General features: G+C 35.2%; 1 protein-coding gene across 2 annotated transcripts in view; it reads right to left on the reverse strand.

Moving 5' to 3' along the window:
* Nucleotides 1-22,139, reverse strand: part of LOC145242453 (uncharacterized) — a 190,839-nt gene that overhangs the window by 138,452 nt on the left and 30,248 nt on the right. For both annotated transcript variants that reach the window (XM_080105508.1, XM_080105509.1), the window contains one exon: nt 18,170-20,565. The gene's annotated coding sequence lies outside the window, so the exon portion shown is untranslated. The remainder of the gene's footprint in view (nt 1-18,169; nt 20,566-22,139) is intronic.

The raw sequence follows: 22,139 nt of genomic DNA on the forward strand, positions 1-22,139 counted from the left end.
GCAGGGAGGAAGTGCTGCCTCCGGTTCTTTGGAGAAGTACCAGACAGAGACGACTGCCCCCCTGCCCCATTTGTGATCATGAGATCAGGGGGGAGTGTAGCAGAAGCAGCAATAACTAAAATGAGGGAAAAAAGAGCTTACCTCGGGTATGTCTGTTGTGTCACCAGTTGGGGGGAAAAAGAGAATTCCAAGATGGCGTCCGGGGGGTTTTATTAGCATTTACCCCATGCAACTCTTGGAAAATCACGTTTCTGTCTCATGTGATTATGCAAATGGATAATTCCCGGCCACTATAAAAGCAGGAGGCTAGAGACGAGTCGGCAGTGTCCTGCAAACTGTGTGTGTGGGTATTTCTGGCGATTGGAGTGTGTCTTCTTTTACCACGGTTATCACGGACAGGAATTCCCTCTCTTCTGGAGGTGGGCGATATTGACTATTTTGAAGTTGTACTGTTGCTGACAGAATTTATTTTTTTTTTTTTGCCTACTACATTTTTGTTTCATACCACTTGATGCAGAATTGCAATTATTAACGATCTTTCACTCACCGTTTGGGAGATTCTGTTTTCAAAGAATGTCTTTTGGTCTGGTGAGGTCTTAGGATGTATTTATGCAGAGAATGGACATGGTACTAGAAAAATGCCTTCATACTAATTACCTAATTGACGATGTCATTGTCTATGGGAAGATGAAGCAGGAGCACAAGTTAATGCAAATAGTACAAACCAAAGAGTTATGTTTTAACAGTGAAAAATGTGCAATTGATCAAAAGCATATCAATTTTTTGGTGCTATCTATGACAAGGATAGTGTGTAACCAGATCCAAGCAAAGTAGACATAACAAAGCAACTACCCAGCCCTAGCAACATCACAGAGTTGAATAAAGTGTTAGGAATTATCACCTACTAAGTGCCCTTCATTCTGCATCTCTCTGATTTGACTGCACCCATGAGAAAGCTACTAAAGAAAGAATTTGAACCAATGGACTACCAGTCACCAGGAAGTACTGCAAAAAATCAAGGACTTGATTTGCCAGGAAATGTCCCTCGCATACTGTGACCCATCCAAAGGCACAAGCCTACAAGTGGATGCATCAAAGGTTTAGGCGAAGTACTCTTGCAAGAAGAAAAACCAATTTCATGTACCTCAAAAGCACTAACAGAAACAGAGCAAAGATATGCAAACATAAAGCAAGAGCTTCTAGCTGTTATTTTTGGCTGTGATCGATTTAAAACTTACTTATATGGATGTAAATTCCAAGTAGAAAGCGATCATAAGCCATTAGAAATGATCAGCTTAAAGAATTTAATCACAGCTCCATGTTATCTGCAACGCATGCTGCTACACCTACAAGGGTATGACCTGTGAATCATCTCTCGCCCAGGCAAGAAGATGGCCCTGGCAAACAGATTCTCCTATTTACCAAACAAAATACGTAGAAGAGATCAACCTCAATATTAGAGTGGATTTCGTTCAATTTTCCACAGAAAAATTAACACAAATAAAGCTAGCAACAAAAGCTGACCCCATACATTGTGAGCTAAAGGAAACCATCCTGCACGGCTGGCCCAACACATCCAGGGAAATAAGCAAAAACTTGTGGCCATATTAGTCATATCCGGACAAGCTGGCCATCAAAAATAGCATTTTAATGAAGAGTGGCCAGCTAATTATACTCAAAGTGATGCAGACGAAAATTCTACAAAAAATTCATTATGGCCATCAGGGAATGGAAAAATGTAAGCTCCGAGCAAAAAAGTTGTCTTTTGGCACAACATTAATAAAGTCATAGACAGTGTTGTACAACAATGTGTCCTATGTCAATGGCACCAAGAAGCACAGAGTACAGAACCCCTGATACCACATGAAATTCCTGTGAGGACACTGACCTTTTCCATAGTGAAGGTCACAATTAGATGCTAATGGTGAACTACTATTTCAAGTTCCTTTTGTGAGGAAATTAAAGGAGTTCTCCAGTCAGGAAGTAATCAAACTGACTAAACAAATATTTGGAGAACAAAGGCTCCCAGAGAGAGTCATCAGCAACAATGGTCCTCACTATAGCTCTAGCCTGTTCAAGCAATTTGCAAGGGAATGGGGATTTGAACACTACATCATCTCCTAGATACCCCCAATCAATTGGTCTAGCAGAGCACTGTTTGCAAGCCATAAAATCTGCCATTAGAATGGCTGCCTCAAGTGGTCGTGACTTAGATATAGTATTGCTGGGTTTACGGTCAACCCCTATCGACCATGCAATTCCATCATGATGTTAGATTACATAAATGTAATAAAAAAACTTTTTAATTGTATAATTTGAGTAGAAGTCCATAAGAGCAGTACATAAATGCTTATAGTACAGCTATTTTGATGATGTGGAAGTCTAATATTGACTTGCAATACATTTCTAACAATTCAATGATTCTAAACCATTACATCACCAGCTATCAGATTAAATATGAAAAATCTGAGACTGAAGGTGTTTGGTCATTGGACCAATCAAAATGATTTTATGGCAAATGAAATGAATGTGCTGGTCTTTATACATTGTTCAAAAGAGATTCAGGAGCTTATGAAGTTGCTGTTGGGACATCACTTGTTTGGAGCTTCTGCAGCTGTCATGTGGGTTGGTACTGATATACCTGAATATAAAACCTGCAAATCTTTGCCACAAGAATAGTGGGATCAAATGCAGGCAGATTCTACACATTTATATCATAACAATATGGTTGAAACATGGTACTCAAATAGACCTGATTCTATAGAAAATAAAAGCTTGTATTATTTTGCCTAAAACTATGAAAGAACAATGAAAGTCCCATAAATGATAAGAAAGTTTTATTGAAACTTCGAAATAATCATGGCTTCCTGAAAAAAAAAAAAAAAAAAGAAAAGGCCATAAAGATGCCAAATGTGAGATTGACTTCAGAAACTAAAAAACGATATTATCACAATTTGTTGATGCTGTTCAAACCTTGGTGCCCAGAAGAAATTGATTTATTGGATGCTTGTAAATCATATGAGCAATCATTTCATCAAAATGCTCCATCTGTGTCTTAAATGAAAAATTATGAAAGCATTAAGAAAAAAATAGAGATGCTATTGAGAAAAGCAAAAGAAATAGAGCAAAAAGCTCAAAATTATGAAAATGAAAATAGTGCTGATGATTTTCAAATTGATTGTGATCCTAATATGGCTAAAGAGGCAGATGTAGCTGAAGCTGATTTAAATATGCCTCAAATCAGACAAGTCACTGAAGCTCAAGAAAATGAACAAAAATGAACGAAAATTGAATTTTATTCAAAAAGATGATGAAAGTATTGCCAAACATGAGCAGCAAAATTTGCACTGGAATGAGGAGAAACGCAATTGTGACGATTGCCCACAAATTCTCAAATTTAATAGTGGTTTTGGGAGTGTGGGAAAATCTTTTCTGATCATTGCACTGGCAGATAAAATTTCTCTCACATTTGCTGAGGAAGTGAACAATAAAATGTTACAAGTAAAAAAGAAAATCACATCATTGAAATTACAGATACTGATTCCAACTTGAGACAAAAATCAGCAAAAAAGAAAAAATGTCCAAAAAGACATCAAAACTTCTAAACCTAAAAATATTTCTGACACAGCTGGATTTGAAACTGCTGAAAATTGGTGCTACATGCATGTTGCGTCAAAATATGTTGAAAAAGGACTTTGCAATGGTATAATAGGTACAGTCACTAAAGTACAAATGAAAAATGGCACAAAGTTGTTGCTGTGATTGTATTAAGTCGAGAAGAAAGTTCTTGCAGAACTTTTAATTTTGATTTCAAATGATGCATTTTCAAATACGTTTACGTTATTACTTTTTATCTTTTTAAAAAGCGTTTTTCACTCTAATTGTTTGAATTACAATTGTTTTAAAACAATTACATCTTTTCAGAATGCTGAAGACAACATGGAAAAAAAGCAAATTTTCACAATTTTCTTATTTCAATTCAAGCTAGGCTGAAAAACTGCTGAAACAGCTTGCGATATCAACGAATTATTTGGCCCAGGAATCACTACTGAACACACAGCACAATGGTGGTTTAAGAAATTTTGTGGCAGTGACAAAAGTCTTGAAGATGATGAGCATAGTGGTCGGCCATTGGATGTTGACAACGATAAATTAAGAACCTTAGTCAAAGCCAATCCATGCACAACTGCTTGAGAACTTGCTTCTGAATAAGACATAACATATACAACAATTTCTAACCACTTGACAGAGATTGGAAAGAAAAACAAACTTGATAAATAGGTGGTTTATGAATTCAATGACAACCAAATGAAACGTCATTATGAAGTGTCTTCTTTTCTTTTACAGAACAAAATTATGACCAAATTGTAACTTGTGATGAAAAGTGGATTCTTTATGACTACCGTAAATCCTGAGCTAATTGGTTAGACACCAACGAAACTACACAACACTTTCCAAAGCCAGAGTTGTACCAATAGGTCATGCTGACTGTTTGGTGGTCTGTGACGAGTCTCATTCATTAGTTTTCTGAATGCAGGTGAAACAATTATGGCAGACAGAGAAATACTATCAACAAATGGATGAAATGCATCAGAAACTTTGATAACAACACCAACATTAGTTAACAGAAAATGCCCAATTCTTCTCCAAGACAATACCTGAATCCATGTTGCTAAACCGACCCTGCAGAAGTTGAACAAATTGGGCTACGAAATTGCCTCATTCGCCATACTCTCCAAACCAACTACTACTTTTTCAAGCATCTCTACAACTGTCTGCGTGAGAAATGTTTCAAAAAACTAAATGATATCAAAAACACCTTCAGCAACTTCATTGCCACCAGAACACAGGATTACGCAAGAACGTTACTAGTATACTTTTGCAGTGTGTCGATTCTGAGGGTGCTTATTTCGATCAATAAATTTTTCTTTGAGCCAATATATGTTTATCTGAATTTAAAAGTTAAAAATTGCAAGAATTTTCTTGTCAACCTGATAAAATAATCAATAATAATGACAAGTGGAATATTGTCAGTGACACTAATATTTCCCATAGCGTCAATTTTATTCTAAGATGTTCAACAATATTGGAATTTTTTTCATATAATATAAAAACATTGACAAACAATCTAAACAGCAAAAAATTAATGGTGGCCTTCCCCCCTTAAAATTTAACCATCACCTCAGCGTGGTATTGGAGTGTAACTTCATCACTGCAGGCAAACAATGGCATTAGTAGGAGTCAGAAATGTTATAGCAATCAAAAGCTAAAGGAGAAATAAGTCTAATAAAGGAAGTAAGAGTTATTGTCTTTATATAGATAAAAAGAAAAAGACTAGAGAGTTCCAGGGAAAATGGACAAGATGGCGGCTGCGCTAGCATGTGCACATCAAGCTGTAAATATAATTTGTGTTTCAACTGTAATAAATAATATTTAACCTAAAATGAGCTTGTTTACTTTTCATTTAAATATTCCACGATTTCGACAACCCATTTCTCCAAACAACAAAATTGGCGACGAAGATGAGATTGCATCAAAAAACAGAATTCGCACATGCTGATAATTTAAAAAAAAAAAAAAAAGAAAAAAAAAAGATACCTTTTTTTTCTCCCACAATAATTTTTTGTGAACACACGTGTAAAGAAGAAAAGGAGAATTTTGTAAACAGAAAAAAAACAAAAAAAACTCATAATTATTTGAGTCATGGATCCAAAATCGTTGGAAAAAATATTGCGAAACCAACAAGAAGAATTTTTAAAAGCTCAAAATAATTTGATCAAAAGTTTATCGACTCAATTTCACAAACAATTGATTGACACACCGAAATCAATTTCTCTGGACATGATAGCAAGCACAATAATGGATTTTTCATTCAATCCGAATTTAAAACTGACCTTTACTGCTTGGTATGGACGATGGAGGATATGTTTCAACATGAGTTCCCACTATGGACGAAGCATGTAAACTTGGAACAGCAGAACATGAAAGATATTCAAATTACAAAAAAAAAAAAAAAAAAAAAATTCACGTTTGATAAAACGATAGAACAGTTATCAGACATTTTTGGTTCTGTTCAAATGAAATTCTTACCTAGTCAACAAGTTTTTGCAGGGAACTACTGAAACAACACAGAAACATGGGTTCAAGTACATATCAACGGGAAATATCATTTACAAAGTAAATGTCCAAAATTCTATTTGGGTTCAACATTCTAACCAATTGAGACCATCACATCTTCCAGTAGGAAGGCCCTACCATTCCGTAGAACATTTTGTTGGAACCTTTAAATTGCCACACCAAACTTTAGAAACTTCCCAGAATATAAAAATCTAAATACAGGAACTGAACATTCAGAAATTAATTTGCACTTGCTGTTCACACAATGCTTGCAGGTGGACTCACAACTGTATAGTTGTATAAGTGACAAAATTTAAAAGGTGGAGATGTTAGGATAATAGTATGGTAAAAGGGAAATAACTTTTCTGCAAAAGTTTCCCCCCCCTGCTTTAACTCTGAGATAACGTTTTTACATGAAAACAAAAAGAGACCAGATGCCAGCAACTATCTTGGGACAGAGCAACAACACCGCATGTCACGTGTAGACAATCGGACTAAAACTAGATTATAGAAATAGACTTAAGAACCTTTTCAGACTTAGTGATAAAGGAATTAGTTCATACAGTAAGTCATAACATAAACCAATTATGGTTGTTCAGTAATATTGAGAGGACAACCAAACAGAAATTTATCAACTTAATGGGTCCTGCTAGCGATAAAAGAAACTGAGACACTCCTTCCTCTCATAACAAAATATATTAAACAAAGATCCATAATATACAGTAATGTTTAGCTGGTTTACAAAAGTACTGATATGTTAGTCTTATGTTACAAGCAATTCACAGTTAACCACTCAGAAAATTTTCTAAATATCGAAATTCATACATACTATCAGAAGATTTTAGCACAATCTAAAAAAATGGATTGAGCTACTGAATATGAAGTCAGAATATATGCATCTGGAGTACTTGGCAAGATATTTGTTTAATTCATCTATTCTGGACGAGAAAACTCTGGTGCATAGTTTTTTTTTTTATCAAGCAGCTAAACTGTGTCCTTCTTTGTCATCAGACCGCCAGCGTTACATCATCCTGCAATACAATCACACTGAGATCTAGAGAATTACTGACAACTCCTATCAGAGAGTCAAATCACATACAAATAAGAGGCTCAGTGGATTGAAGAAATCCAAAGGATAAATGAGACAATTGTTGTTGTTAACATCCCATCCCATTTATCCTGCCCCAGGAAAGAGTGATTATCTCCCCTTATATGAGGAGAGGGCCGCCAAGGGTAAAACCCCGGATGCGACTAGTCAGTTAGATTTTCCCTTTGAGACCAGTCGCACGTGTTAGCGCTTGCTATAATAAAGTTTTATCTCATAACACATTCATGTCTGGGCCTTGGTTATTTCATCTTTAACATCTGGTAGCAGAGCGTACGAAGATAAAAAAAAAAAAAAAAAAAAAAAAAAAACATAATGAGTTCCAGAATATTTGAACCACCACGACTTAACCCGGAATTTTACGATTCATGGAAACGAGAAATTGAACTATGGAAGATAGCAACGAACATTCCGCCTTCAAAACAAGCTCCCGCTGTATTTCTTTCGCTCACCGGACAGTCTTGCGCTGCTGTACTAGAAATGGACATTTCATTACTGAATGCCGAAGAAGGAATGGACAATCTCGTCGAAAAGCTGGATACACTTTTTCTTCAGGATAAAAACCAGTCTGCTTTCATATCCTACGAGAACTTTGAAAGTTATCAGTGTGAACCTAACGCTTCCATAAATGACTACTTAATCCAGTTCGACAGGCACGTAGCGAAACTCAGGGAATTTAAAATAATTTTACCAGAACCCGTATTAGCCTATCGCGCGTTAAAGTCTGCCAATCTCAACCCCGAAAACGAGAGATTAATACGCGCGACAATAAACAACCTCACTCTAAAAGATATGGCTCAACAATTAAAAAAAATTTCATGTGAAAACTTAACCACGGCTAGACCACAAAACATTTCCATAAAAAATGAAACTGACAACGTCGTTTTTAGTGAGGCAGACACACAGACACAGGACAACAGTAAAATACTATACACGAGACGACGTCATGCGTATAAGCCAGCCTCTCCCCCTCACTTCACGCGTAGTAGCAGCACAAATAATGGCAGAGGCCGGCCACACAATTATAACCGCTACCCAAATCGAAATTTTTCGAATAATCAGACTCCCGTTTGTTACGTCTGTGGATGCAAATTTCACTATGCCAAAAAGTGTCCTTATTCCCAAAATAATCACCATTCAAGAGAAAATATGGTATTATTAAATGAACATAAAAACGATATTTCCGGCAGTTGTGAAGACATCGCTAATATAGTGTTGCTTAATCGACGGGAGTCGGAGAACTCGCTTTTCGGAGAAACCATAAATTGTGCTATTTTGGACTCTGGTGCGTCAGCGACGGTATGTGGAAAGAAATGGTTGGACTGTTTTCTTGAAACCTTGTCCGAGGACTCAAAAAAAGACATTCTTTATGATGAGGGCACAAAATACTTTAAATTTGGAGATGGTATGAAAATAAAATCTCTACAAAAGGTAACTTTGCCATATGTCATTGCAAAGATGAACATTAAAATAATGAGTGATGTTGTTGACGCTGATATCCCTTTGCTACTAAGCAAGATGGCCATGAAAAGTGCCCAGACAACCCTAAACTTTAATGATGACGCAGCGGAAATGTTTGGAAAAAAAATAAGGTTGCTGTGCACCACTTCTGGCCACTACCACATCCCTATATCTACACCTCCACCAGACCGGGGTAAGTTACGATATATTTTATTTTTAAACAAAATTAATAAAAAGAGCAAAGTCGAGAAATTAAAAATTGCTACCAAATTACATCGACAATTCAGCCATCCCAGTGCACAAAAATTGTGTAATCTTGTCAAAAGCTCTGGTTTAAAAGATGCTGAATTTATGGATATACTGAGGAAGCTTCCTCTTGCTTGTCAGACCTGCCTCAGGTATAAAAAACCTGCACCTCGACCTGTTGTAGGATTTCCCTTAGGAACTCATTTTAACCAGACTGTAGCCATGGACATAAAGGAAATTAATGGACATAAAGTACTACACTTGGTGGACCATGCAACCAGATATAGTGTCGCTGTTAGGCTTACAAGTAAGGAGAGCTCTGATATACTCACTGCCATCTTCAAACGCTGGATTGCATATTTTGGTGCTCCAGCAGCTTTTCTTACTGATAATGGCCGGGAATTTGACAATCAATTCTTCCGAGACATGGCTCAAAACTTGAATATCGTAGTCCGTACCACTGCTGCACAATCCCCCTGGAGTAATGGATTGAATGAAAGGCACAATGGTGTTCTGGGAGAAATGGTCAAGAAGACTTTAGAAGATGCTCGGTGTAACTTTGATGTTGCTCTCTCATGGGCGGTCAATGCCAAGAATGCACTTCACAATTCACACGGCTATAGCCCTAACCAACTGGTTTTTGGAAAAAATCCCAACCTGCCTTCTCTCCTGAATGATCAACTTCCTGCACTAGAAGGTGCGAGTACTAGTCAAATTGTTGCTGACAACCTCAATGCCATGCATGCTGCAAGAAAAGGTTTCATAGAGTGTGAAGCCTCTGAAAAATTGAGACGAGCTCTCCGTCATCAGGTGAGAACCAGTGTAATTGATCAATACAAGAATGGTGACCTTGTCCTTTTTAAAAGAAATGAATCTGATCGATGGTTTGGTCCCGGTGCTGTGATAGGCTGGGAACATAAACAAGTACTAGTCAAACATGGAGCCACATACGTTAGAGTGCATCCTTCACGCTTAATTCCATATCCTGACACATACCACAACACCTCTGAACACCAAGACACCAGTGTACGAACAAAACCTCAGAGGCACAACAATGCCACCACAAGTGGTTATGTGCCAATAGATGAGGGCAGTGAAATTGATGACCCTGAGCAGAATGAGGCCAATGAATGTGACACGTTACCCAAAGTGGCCACCAAATCTGTACAACTGCCTAAACCAGGCCAAACTATAATATGCAAATTCACCAATGATGAAGACCAAGAATGGAGAAAATTGAATGTGATCAGTAGAGCTGGTAAAGCCACTGGCAAAAATAAATATTTAATGAACGTTGCTATGGAGGAAGGTGACCCATTCTGGCTAGATTTTGAGAATGGGGTCTTGGAATGGGAGACAAACAAAGATGACCAAGCCCTCACTAATGAAGCCACGGAGGTAAATCTAATGACTGACTCCTCTAATGACCAATATGATAAGGCCAAAAAGAGAGAACTCCAAAGTTGGGTTGAACACAAAGTCTACACACAAGTATTAGATCAGGGCCAACCAAAAATATGCACAAGATGGGTCTACACCAACAAGGAGTTGAATGGAAAACAAATCTTTAAGGCCAGACTTGTTGCGAAAGGCTTTCAAGATAAAGATGCCTGCAATGTTAGAAATGACTCCCCAACATGTTCAAAAGAAAGTTTACGATCAGTCTTAGGAGTTATATCAGCAAGTGGTTGGGTATGCAAATCCATGGACATCAAAACTGCCTTTTTACAAAGCAAGCAATTAGATCGACCCGTCTACCTTCTTCCTCCCAAAGAAGCCAATGTATCCCCTGGTTACATCTGGAAATTATCCAAATGTGTTTATGGTCTAACAGATGCATCTCGATCCTGGTACCTAACACTTAGAGAGAAACTAGTAAAGCTAGGGGCCACACCATCAAAATATGACCAGGTTATTTTCACTTGGCATTTCAAAAACAAGCTTCAAGGCATAATTGCCACTCATGTCGATGATTTCTGCTTTGCTGGTTCAGAAACCTTTGAGAACAAAGTCATTAATGAACTTCGTAAACTTTTCAAAGTGAAATCTGAAGAAGTTGCCAAGTTCCAATATATTGGATTAGAAATAAAAAAATCCAATAGTAACATCAATATTGGACAAGATGAATACACAAAGAAACTCAGACACATTCCGCTGCAGAATGGAAGAAGGCTGGAAAACAAGCTGACATCCACTGAGATCTCCGAGGCCAGACAGCTAATCGGTCAACTTAACTGGCTAGCCACTCAAACTAGACCTGACCTCAGTTTTGATGTCAGTGCATTGAGTTCCATATTAAAACAAGAAAATGTGGAATGTATAAAACAAATAAATAGGACTATCAAAAAGGCAAAAAAGGAGAAATCCCAAATCCATATTCCCAATCTTGGAAACCCTAAATTGCTTCAAATTATAGCATACAGTGATGCATCCTTTGCTAACCTAACTGACGGTGGATCACAAGGTGGCTACATTATTTTTCTGGTTGGTAGTAATAACCAATACATGCCAATAGCCTGGCAATCTAAATGCATCAAAAGAATAGTCAAAAGCACGCTTGCTGCGGAGACTCTGGCCATGGTTGATCTTACTGAAGTCTGCCATTATTACAGAAAATTGATACTGGATTTGCTGCAAATGGAAGATCACACTACAAACATCAAGATAACATGCAAAACAGACAATTCCTGTTTGTATGATGCAGTGCATTCTACCACACAAATCCTCGATAAAAGACTAAGAATTGAAATGGCCATCCTTAGAGAAATGGTTGACAGAAGAGAAATTGCAGAGATATCCTGGATACCCACTGACAAACAAATTGCTGATGGCTTAACAAAAAAGGGAGTCCCCTCTTTTAAAATTCTAGGATTCACATCTGAACCCAAGGAACAATCTCTCTAATCCTTAAAACACAGTGTCACATAATTTTGTTAAATTCTTCTTTTTCTTTCCCTTTCCCTGCAGATAACCCTTTGATGATGTCTCCTGAAAACTTTCATCAGCACAAGAAAGGAAAGCGGGGAAGTGTTAACATCCCATCCCATTTATCCTGCCCCAGGAAAGAGTGATTATTTCCCCTTATATGAGGAGAGGGCCGCCAAGGGTAAAACCCCGGATGCGACTAGTCAGTTAGATTTTCCCTTTGAGACCAGTCGCACGTGTTAGCGCTTGCTATAATAAAGTTTTATCTCATAACACATTCATGTCTGGACCTTGGTTATTTCATCTTTAACAGTTGTGATTCTAGAGTCAGTAACACAGAGGAAGAACTCAGATTAAAAATTCAATTTCGGTCATCTGGTGGATTGTTTAATCATCAACGGTTCAAAGCCAAACCTCTTCTCCGAATCAAAGTCATTCACAATTTGCTTTTTGCCAATGATACTGCTCTGGTGACAACATTCTTTAAGGAAGCCCAGGCTTTTTTTTTCTTTTTCCCCCCCCAATCGCTTTTAGCTGCATGTAGGGCCTTTGGACTGACAATAAGCATAAAAAAGATTGAGGTAGTACATCAGCCTTCCCCTACTCCAAAGCAAGTTGAAGGCGTCAGGCAAAATCCACCCGAGTATAGATTTCCCGAGCGCAAACTCAAAGTGGATGGTCATGATATAAATAATGTTAAATCGTTTCTCTACCTTTAAGCCTACTTAACAGATCTCAAATTGTTTTGATTAAATTTTATTTACAAACGAATATATATATATATAGGAATAAAAAATAAAATAAAAATACCAGCGATGGTTGACGTTATGTTGTTTTGAAAAAAGAAAAACCAAACGAATTTATGAAATGATCAACTTCCACAACAATAAAACAGACATTAAAAACTACTAAGCACTCTCCCAAAACCCTCACATCCGACGCCGGTATATATTCCATCCCATGTAACAATTGCCAACAAGCGTACATAGGTGAGACACAGCGTAAATTGAAACTAAGACTTTACGAACACAGAGAGATATAAGGAATGGTAACACCCTAAATGCACTCTTTTGCCATTGTGCAGAACACGATCATTCATTTAATTTAGATCATGCGAAAATTATAAAATACATGATAGATAGAGCTAAGAGAAGACTTTTAGAGTCAGCACTAATATTAAACACTAATACTATTACGCAAAGAAAGGGCTTCTACCATTTAGCCCCTAGTATAGGGAAAATAATAATAAAAGAATAGAATATCAAAAAAGATCCTGGTTAACAGTTTTTCCTTAATCCTTAAAAAAGTCAACAAAATGAATAAGTTTAGAGAAAAAAAAAAAAAAAAGTGTACATATTTAACGCATTTTTAAAAGTGTATATATATATACATTGAACAACCCAACCTTCCCATACACAGTTTCCTTCCCAATATGGGTAGGATTCTAACACTGTTTCCTTTTCATTTTCATATGGTCTATGATCGTTTTCTTTTTTTTCTTGCATTTTTCCTTTTAATATCCTGAAGATGTCCTCTGCAATAGGGACGAAACGTTGATCATTTCATAAATTCATTCAGTTTTTCTTTTTTCAAAACAACATAACATCAACCATCGCTGGTATTTTTATTTTATTTTTATTCATTCTGTCGAAATGGAAAACTGATCTTTTCTGCAAACATACAAGAGCATCTTAATCACAGGAAATTTTCACAACAGGAGAATTTTTCTGGAAAAATGTACTGAAGTCATACCCACATGCATACCTAAATCTTTTAAAACATCAGACCATATTTTCCCGGAGTACATTGAAAAATACCTTCTGTCATCTGTAGTATATTTAAAGCACCAAAGCTCTCATCTTTTTCGAAAAGCCAGGACATTAATTACTGAATATCAACAAAATTACAAGAAAACACCCAGATCAATTAAAAACGTCAACAGATCTGTCAAAAAATTTAACACGCGTCATACTTTTAAATTGGAAAACAAACTTGCTCAATTGATAAAAAACAGCAAATGGAAAACTTTAGGACGTCCAGAACTTATTCTAAACATTACTTCAAAACCACTCTCGGACATTGAAACTGAAGCTCGCAGTTTCGGTCTTAAATTTGCTACCGGCAAACATTCGAACATCACTACTAACACAACCCTAAAAAATTATAGACAAGATGACTCGGATTTCACTAAGGGCTTCATACAAGGGATAATAGCTTTAACAACTACCCAACCTCAAGAATTAGCATTACCAAAGAGATAAATTGATGCCTTAAAACTTAACAAAAAATAAAAACATCATCATTTCACAAGCCGATAAAGGAGGTGGTATAGTTATAATAGATAAAGACATATCTAAAGAAAATGCACACACTATTATCAGACGAAGATACATATACTCCGATAGACTTAAAATCAATACAATAAGATTTCGAAACCTTCAATAAATCCATAAAAAAAAACTTATCAAAAATGATAAAAAAAAAAGGATAAATAACATAGAATACCACCCCACTATTCCTGTATTATACGGCCTCCCCAAAACACATAAAGAAAACATCCCTATGCGACCTATAGTATTTAACATCGGAAGCGTCACCCATAAATTAGTATCTAACATCGGAAGCGTCACCCATAAATTAGCACGAGCTATTGCCCAAATTTTAACTCCACTTCACATATTAAAAACTCTGCCAACCTCCTAAACAAAATAAAAATATGGACATATAAAATAAAACCATGCATAGTTCAGACATAATTTCCCTCTACACCAATATTCCAATCAAAAAATGCCTTAATCTACTCCACAAGCACCTAAATAAAATTAAAGCCAATCTACCTTTCTCCCCAGATACATTAATACAAATGATAAAACTCATCACCAATATAACCTATTTTCAGTTTAATAATTCTTACTACAGACAAAAATTTGGACTCCCTATGGGTAACCCCCTTAGTGGTGTACTAGCTTGCTTATTTTTAAAATTCCTAGAGACCAACTCTTTCAAATTCAGACTACCTAAAAACTCCACATACTTCAGATACATAGATGATATTCTTATTTTTCTCCCCATAAACGCACAAATAGAACTTAGAAATAAATTAAATTCAGTAGAACCGTCCATAAAATTTACACACGAATCCGAACAAGATCACTCCCTAGCTTTTCTAGATATACTCCTCATCAGATCAGAAACCGATCTGTTTCAAAGTACATAGAAAGACTACACACAAAAACGATTATATTCATTACTACTCGCATCACAATGATAAAATAAAGACTGACATGATTGTTGTTTTTTTCTTGCGTGACCTTTAGAATATGCAGCTCCTAATATCTTAATGATGAAATTCAATACATTACGAATGTTTAAAAAAAAAAAAAAAACTACAGTACCCATCCTATTTTATTTCTTACGCAAAGAAAAAAGCTACGAAAATACACTATAATATAAACAGACGGAAAAATAAAACAAATACCTCACTATTAAACAGACATCTTTTCATTCCCACCCACACTAAAAATATAAAAATCTATGACACTCTTAATAGACTTGGTTTTCACTTGATACAAACAACTTCCACGACAATAAAATAGACATTAAAAACTACCAAGCACTCTCCCAAAACCCTCACATCCAACGCCGGTATATATTCCATCCCATGTAACAACTGTCAACAAGCATACATAGGTGAGACACAGCGTAAATTGAAACTAAGACTTTACGAACACAGGAGAGATATAAGGAATGGTAACACCCTAAATGCACTCTTTTGCCATTGTGCAGAACACGATCATTCATTTAATTTAGATCATGCGAAAATTATAAAATATGTGATAGATAGAGCTAAAAGAAGACTTTTAGAGTCAGCACTAATATTAAACACTAATACTATTACGCAAAGAAAGGGCTTCTACCATTTAACCTCTAGTATAGGGAAAATAATCAAAGAACAAAATATCAAAACAGATCCTGGTTAACCGTTTTTCCTTAATCCTTAAATAATTCAACAAAATGAATAAGTTTAGAGAAAAAAAAAAGTGTACATATTTAACGTATTTTTAAAAGTGTATACATATACATTGAACAACCCAACCTTCCCATACACACAGTTTCCTTCCCAATATGGGTAGGATTCTAACACTGTTTCCTTTTCATTTGGTCTATGATCGTTTTCTTTTTTTTTTTTTGCATTTTTTCTTTTAATATCCTGAAGATGTCCTCTGCAATAGGGACGAAACGTTGATCATTTCATAAATTCATTTTTTCAAAACAACATATATATATATATATATATATATGCACAAAAGTGATGATGAAGAGTGGGGATATCTACAAAAGAATGAAAAATAACGAACCAAACAAAATGCTCATAGGACAGATTACTATGGTTCTCCCAACCCTTTGCTAAGTGTCAGAGCATCCACTGTTTTTCAGATGAACTGAAAACAAACAGGTCAGTTTCTAAATGGAAGTGGAAGCTTGGGATGGAATATGAGGATGGATAATGGTCTCAAACAATAAAAGGGAGATAACCTTGGAAGTTATGACCCCTGATGACATTCAGGTTGTTTGGATTATTGAAATTTTACCAAACAAAACGTGTGTTCAATTTTCTATCCCTTTTTAATCAAAACCCATTCGTCTGTTCCATCGTGGCAATAACCAATATTTGGCACATATCGATTACCTCATTCACTAAATACGACAGTGGTGAAAGGTTTACTCAAGAAAAGATTAAAAAACGAGTGAACGCAACAAAGAAAAAAAATAAAAGAGCATGCTGTAAAAACAAATATGGTTGCTTTATCACAATATCCGGAGTTCAACTGAGTGTTAGAACCAAAAGCAGTCAGATAGTTTGAGAATGTATTTTGCCTAAGAAATTATTTCATTGTGCATAACAGATGATGATAAAAGGCAGAAAGCAATTCTGTTAACGTTTGAGCGAGAGACAATGAACGACCTTATCGACGACTTGCCGATCAAACAGACCACACTAGGCAAAAATGAAATGCATTTCAACAAAATCGTTTCAGCCACAAAAGAACATGGAATACAACAGATTTGTATTTTGAAAAATCAAACAAACCACTGCCAACATAGATTTCTATTAGAAATTAAAAGAAACCTTCAGGAGAATAAAAGTGAAATTCTCAGTATGGGTAACTGACAAATACAATTACGAATTACTTGGGACCTCTATCCAGTCATGGCTGATGAAACAAGAGTATGCTACCCCCATGAGGTATATAAAGGGTTCCATTCGAAATTCTATCCAAATTCTTGAGTTCAACAGGATACACCGGAAGAAGGTCGAAGTTTAGATCGACCGAAACGTAGATAAAATAACACTTAAGATGAGAACAGTAGTCTGTAGAATGAAAATAAAACAGAAACAAATGTTCATTTTTAATCAAAACCCATCTGGCTATTCCATCGTGGTAATAACCGATATTTGGCACATATTGATTACCTCATTCACTGAATACGACAGATGGTGTTCTCCAAGATAGAAACAACATTTGGATGTGGCCAAGGGTAAAATAAATATGGGGTATGGCCATCTTTTGGAGGCTCTCTAGTACCAAAAAATAAAACAGGACTAAGACTTATTTATTCTACTAGCTAAGAGTCTTTAACGAAGTTCTAAGAGATGGGTTCCATAGAAACCAGGACTGCATGTGCCACGCTCAGGGAGGAAACACATACTCATGCTTGGCTCCTGAATGGATGCATAAGCTAGTGTCATGTACTCACCTCCTAAAACCAGCTGCACACACAGTAGTTGTTCACTTAGAGATGTGAGAAACAACTATTTCTATAAACTATAGTGAAATAAAAATTCCAATTTCTAACATTCACATCAGAAGAGATTTCATGAAAAATGGTACTGTAAGATTAAAAACATTGAAACAGTAAATTTTTTAAATTAATAAAAAATCTCAAAGCAGCAAACAAAAATAGTTAAATATTTTGTGACTACATTATATATATAACTTTCTAAACCCCACTCACACCCAAACTTTATTGTAAAGTTAGTTGGGTTTTTTTTTTTTTAGAGTAGTAGTTGAAAAAGAGAGAAAACGAGGGAGGAGGCAGTTTCTTTTTCTTTTGCTTAAACATAACAAAAATTTCATAGTTTTAGCACAAGCACAACCTAAATGAAACAGTTTTTTGGAAGGAGGTGTCACAAACATACCCACCACACCAACACTAATAACATTAAAATCATTTGTAGAAAAAATTTAATTTTGTTTTGAATTGAACATGTCATTTAATGCTAGACATATGTGAAAATTCTGATTCACAAACCTCATGTAAATGGTTTCTGATCTGTGCATCTGTAGATAAATCTGGAACCATCTGAATCACAAACGTCACAACAGTGGAAAGAGTTCTAAGAGTTGACAACACTTGATCTGAAAAATCTAAAAATCTTTGGTTTTATTTCATTAGTTCTTAGAGATCAAAAGTGATCTCCTGCGACTGAAAATCGATTTCCTTTGAATTACATATATATCTGACGGTTCTTTTATCAACTGATGTTGTCCTTTTAAAATTGTTGTCTGAACTTTGCAACCACTTATTTTACCTTGTTGTTGTGTCTATGTTTTTAGATTTTGTCTGATTAAAACAGCAACTGGTAGTGTTTTCTTTCAGGGACCACAAATCATTTTTGAGGTTCTGGTATTTTATAAGGTTTTGTGCTTGGTTCTATTTAGAAAATAGTCATGTATGGTTGGATGGTCTTTTCTTTTTTGTATCTGCCAGTATGCGTGCTTGTACGTGATCTTCAAGTGTTGAATCTAAAGACAAACAATCTATAGGAATTGGAATGAAAATTTTTTTTTATTCCATTCAGTTTAGTTCTGTGAGAAAACAAGAGTCCCTTTTTGGGACTAACACGCAATTTTCTTATATTTTTTATTTTTTTTTATTTTGTTCTGTGTGGGGATGGGACATTTAACCGGATGCCACATATTCACCCACTATCTTATACACTTCAATTGAGAGATCTTTTTAAGATTCTAGTCATTCTTGAAGTGCAATTGTTTGTATCTCTATTGCATTTGGTTCACTGGGTATATTTGCTATGTGTGTGTTCCTTTAAGGTTCTTCTCTAGTTCGCAAAAAACAAGTGATGGAAATATTTTTTCCTCAAATGAGCAACTTAACTATGTTATAGCTCATTTTTCTTACGATCTCTGCTTGGATTTGCCAACTTTTAAGACCAGAATTTATTTAGTCTGGTGGAGGATTCAGCTTAATGTTGCTACTTTTGCTAGCATCACAAGAAGGTGGACAATTAACTTTTTTTCCGTAATGAGCCAGTAGGCACGCATGCTTTGGGCTCAAATACTGTTAATTTGAATATTTGTAAAGAGAAATAGTGTCAGAAATTTAATTTCTTCCTTCTTTGCGTCATTGTCTTTTATCTTTCCTCCCTTCTTTCCTTCTTTAACTTTACGTCTTTTTAACGAGCTGCTGCTGCTGCTGCTGAAAGAATCACGCCACAATTGGTTCTACTAGGAGATATTTTTCCCGCGAAAATTCAACAAGTGCACTAGAGAGCGAAGCGAAAGTCAGTTTTGGACAGAGATTCCACGAGGGTAACACGCAAGTTACGAGCTCTGGTCCTACTCAGACATTCAAGTCTTAAAAATAGTAAAGTTATTTCATTGTTCATAGGAATGAATAATGAGTTTCAGTAAGAGTCGAATCAAGTTGGTTGACTCGAAAAGAAAAGAAAGAATCAATTCTAAGAAGAATTGATCTATAAACTGGACGCATGAGATGCGATTAAATGTCGGCGTGTGGAAACCGAAATGTCTTTCCATGTTGTAACCAGTGAGAATTTCATCTCACAAGAAGGACGAACAAAGGTTTTACCAAACAACATTGAGTTTTCAAAAGAACTTTAAGGATTCTGTCACTGAAGTGAGGACAGATCGATTTGGAGTGGCGTGAAGAAAATATATATGTAAAAAAAAAAGGATTCACACACATATATATAAAGATAAAAAAAGAAAGGTTAAAAAAAACGAAATCATTGTTTTACGCAGTAAGTTCTCTTATTCTAATTTTCTCTTATTTCTGTACTCTCTCTCTAGTGTTAATTAAGCCTTCAGTGCTTGCCATAAGGACATTTTTTGGCAGTCGAATTGGTGAACATATAAACTGTATTTTCTCTTGTAAATTGAACATATAAACTTTTTTCTCAATAATTGAACTTTGCAGCTTTGCTGCCTTCTTTCCCCAACCCTTATGCTTTCTTTTTCCCTCAATAAAATGTCAATATTTTTTTTTTATTCTTAAAAGTATTTCCTTGTCCTGATTTTTTCATGTCCTGATTTTTCTAGGCTTATTAACATGAACCACGTGGGATAACCTTCACGGGACTCAGTGAATAAATTTCCCGCAATAGTGTACAGAGAGACGCAGGTCACTCAAGGGTGTTGTCTAGTAGGTAATTCAATCTACATCTAGGGGGGGTAGGAATGTGTTAAGATTGCATTTGAAGATGACTGTTGTAATCAGCATTAAAGCAGTTCCAGATTGGAAGCTCTGCCGAAAAAATTCTGTACGTGGAAAATTCATCTGATGATAATGGTCATATGTAGAAAAAAAGAACTTTCACTATTGGCTTTCGAAGAAATCTGCAAACATGTCTTTCGAAATGTTTTAAAGTTCTTTTTAAAGATGAACATCTGAAAATAAATTAAAAAAAAAACTATGAAACATCTTTGAAATATTTAAAAATCAACTTGGGAGGTGGAGGGGGGGGGAATGAAATGTTTATTAAAGTCATTTTTAACAAAAATTGAATTTTTTTCTCATCTTAAATTTTTAACAATTAAAAACATTTAATAATCCAAAAGATGACTAACACATTTGAGGACACTTAAAAAAATTTTTTTAAAAATGACATGTCAACGGTTTGACCAAATGATCAGTTCAGAGTAATATATAAAAGACAGAGGTTGATGTATTTGAAGAAATTTATACATAACCAAAAATGACTCAGAAACAGATGTTTTTACTTGAAAATATTTTTGAGGATAAGAACAAGATATTGTTTGAAAATATTTATTAAAATGTCATTCAGTTTCAAAAAAAAAAAAAAAAAAAAAAAAAAATTGCCAGAAAAAATTTGACAAAATGGAGATTAAACATGCCATCTTGAGTCCTGAACAATTTTTAGATTTTCCTTTCTGCATGTGAACAAACTTTCATTTAAAAATGAAGTTATTTTCCTTTATTTTATTTAATCATAATTTTTTTATTATATTTAATCTTTAAGTATTAAAAACAAATTTCAATATTTAATTTGAAAAACATTTAATAAATAATTAAACAAATCTCCAATTGTTCAGATGTAGGTGCTTTCCTCATCTGGATTAATGAAGTTCTCACATATAACTGTGGTATGCTCGTACGTCATTTTCTTTTACTCATGTCACGTTGAAATTGTTTGCCAGTCCAGAAAACTCAAACACTTTCTCTAATCCAACCAATTCTATTTTCTCTTGAAAGATTCGTCAATTTCTACTTCTTCAGCAATAGTGGTATCTCCATCAAAATCAGCAAGCATTGTAATAGCATTTATCTGTACATTTTCTTTTGGCAAAAATCCTGGGTATTTTACATACGCCAGATGTGCTAGAATTTTTTAAAAATTAATAAAGCAAAGAAAAGTTAGTTTTATTCTTCAGTTCATAAAGTTTTCCTAATTACTAAGTTTTTCAATTATTTGATATTTTCAAAAATGTTAATAAATTCTACAAAATAATGAATACAAAACATAAAAATGTTTGCCTAATTTAAATTACAATAAAAGAGTTTTTATGCAGCCAATAAAGTTGTTCATTTCCTAGTTTAAATGGAAAAAAATTACAAAAATAAAAAGTCTTCCTAATTTAATAAAAAACTTTTCCTAATTTAATGGAAAAAAGTTTTACTAATTCAGAAAAAAGTTTAGTGTCAGAAAGGGTATGGGATATATAGGGGAAAAGTTGTGATAGTCCTAGCAGGTTAGTGTTGTCGTGAATAAAGTCACAATAGCAAGAATAGATTAAAAATGGTTTTCAAGTAAACAACTTATGGGGGGGGGGCAATAATATCACAATAGCAAGAACTTAGGGTCCATACAGGTTGATCTGACACCTTTTTTTACTATGAGCCTTGGGGACATTTATTTTGCAATGTTTCATAATAAAAAAAAAAAATGTTATTGCTATTACTAGATTCATATGATTAAGCGTAGAATGTTTGGAAGAATCCA

The sequence above is a fragment of the Euprymna scolopes genome, chromosome 21, assembly GCF_053919585.1.
Source record: "Euprymna scolopes isolate OS-2025 chromosome 21, ASM5391958v1, whole genome shotgun sequence".
In the NCBI taxonomy this organism is placed as follows: Eukaryota; Metazoa; Mollusca; class Cephalopoda; order Sepiida; family Sepiolidae; genus Euprymna; species Euprymna scolopes.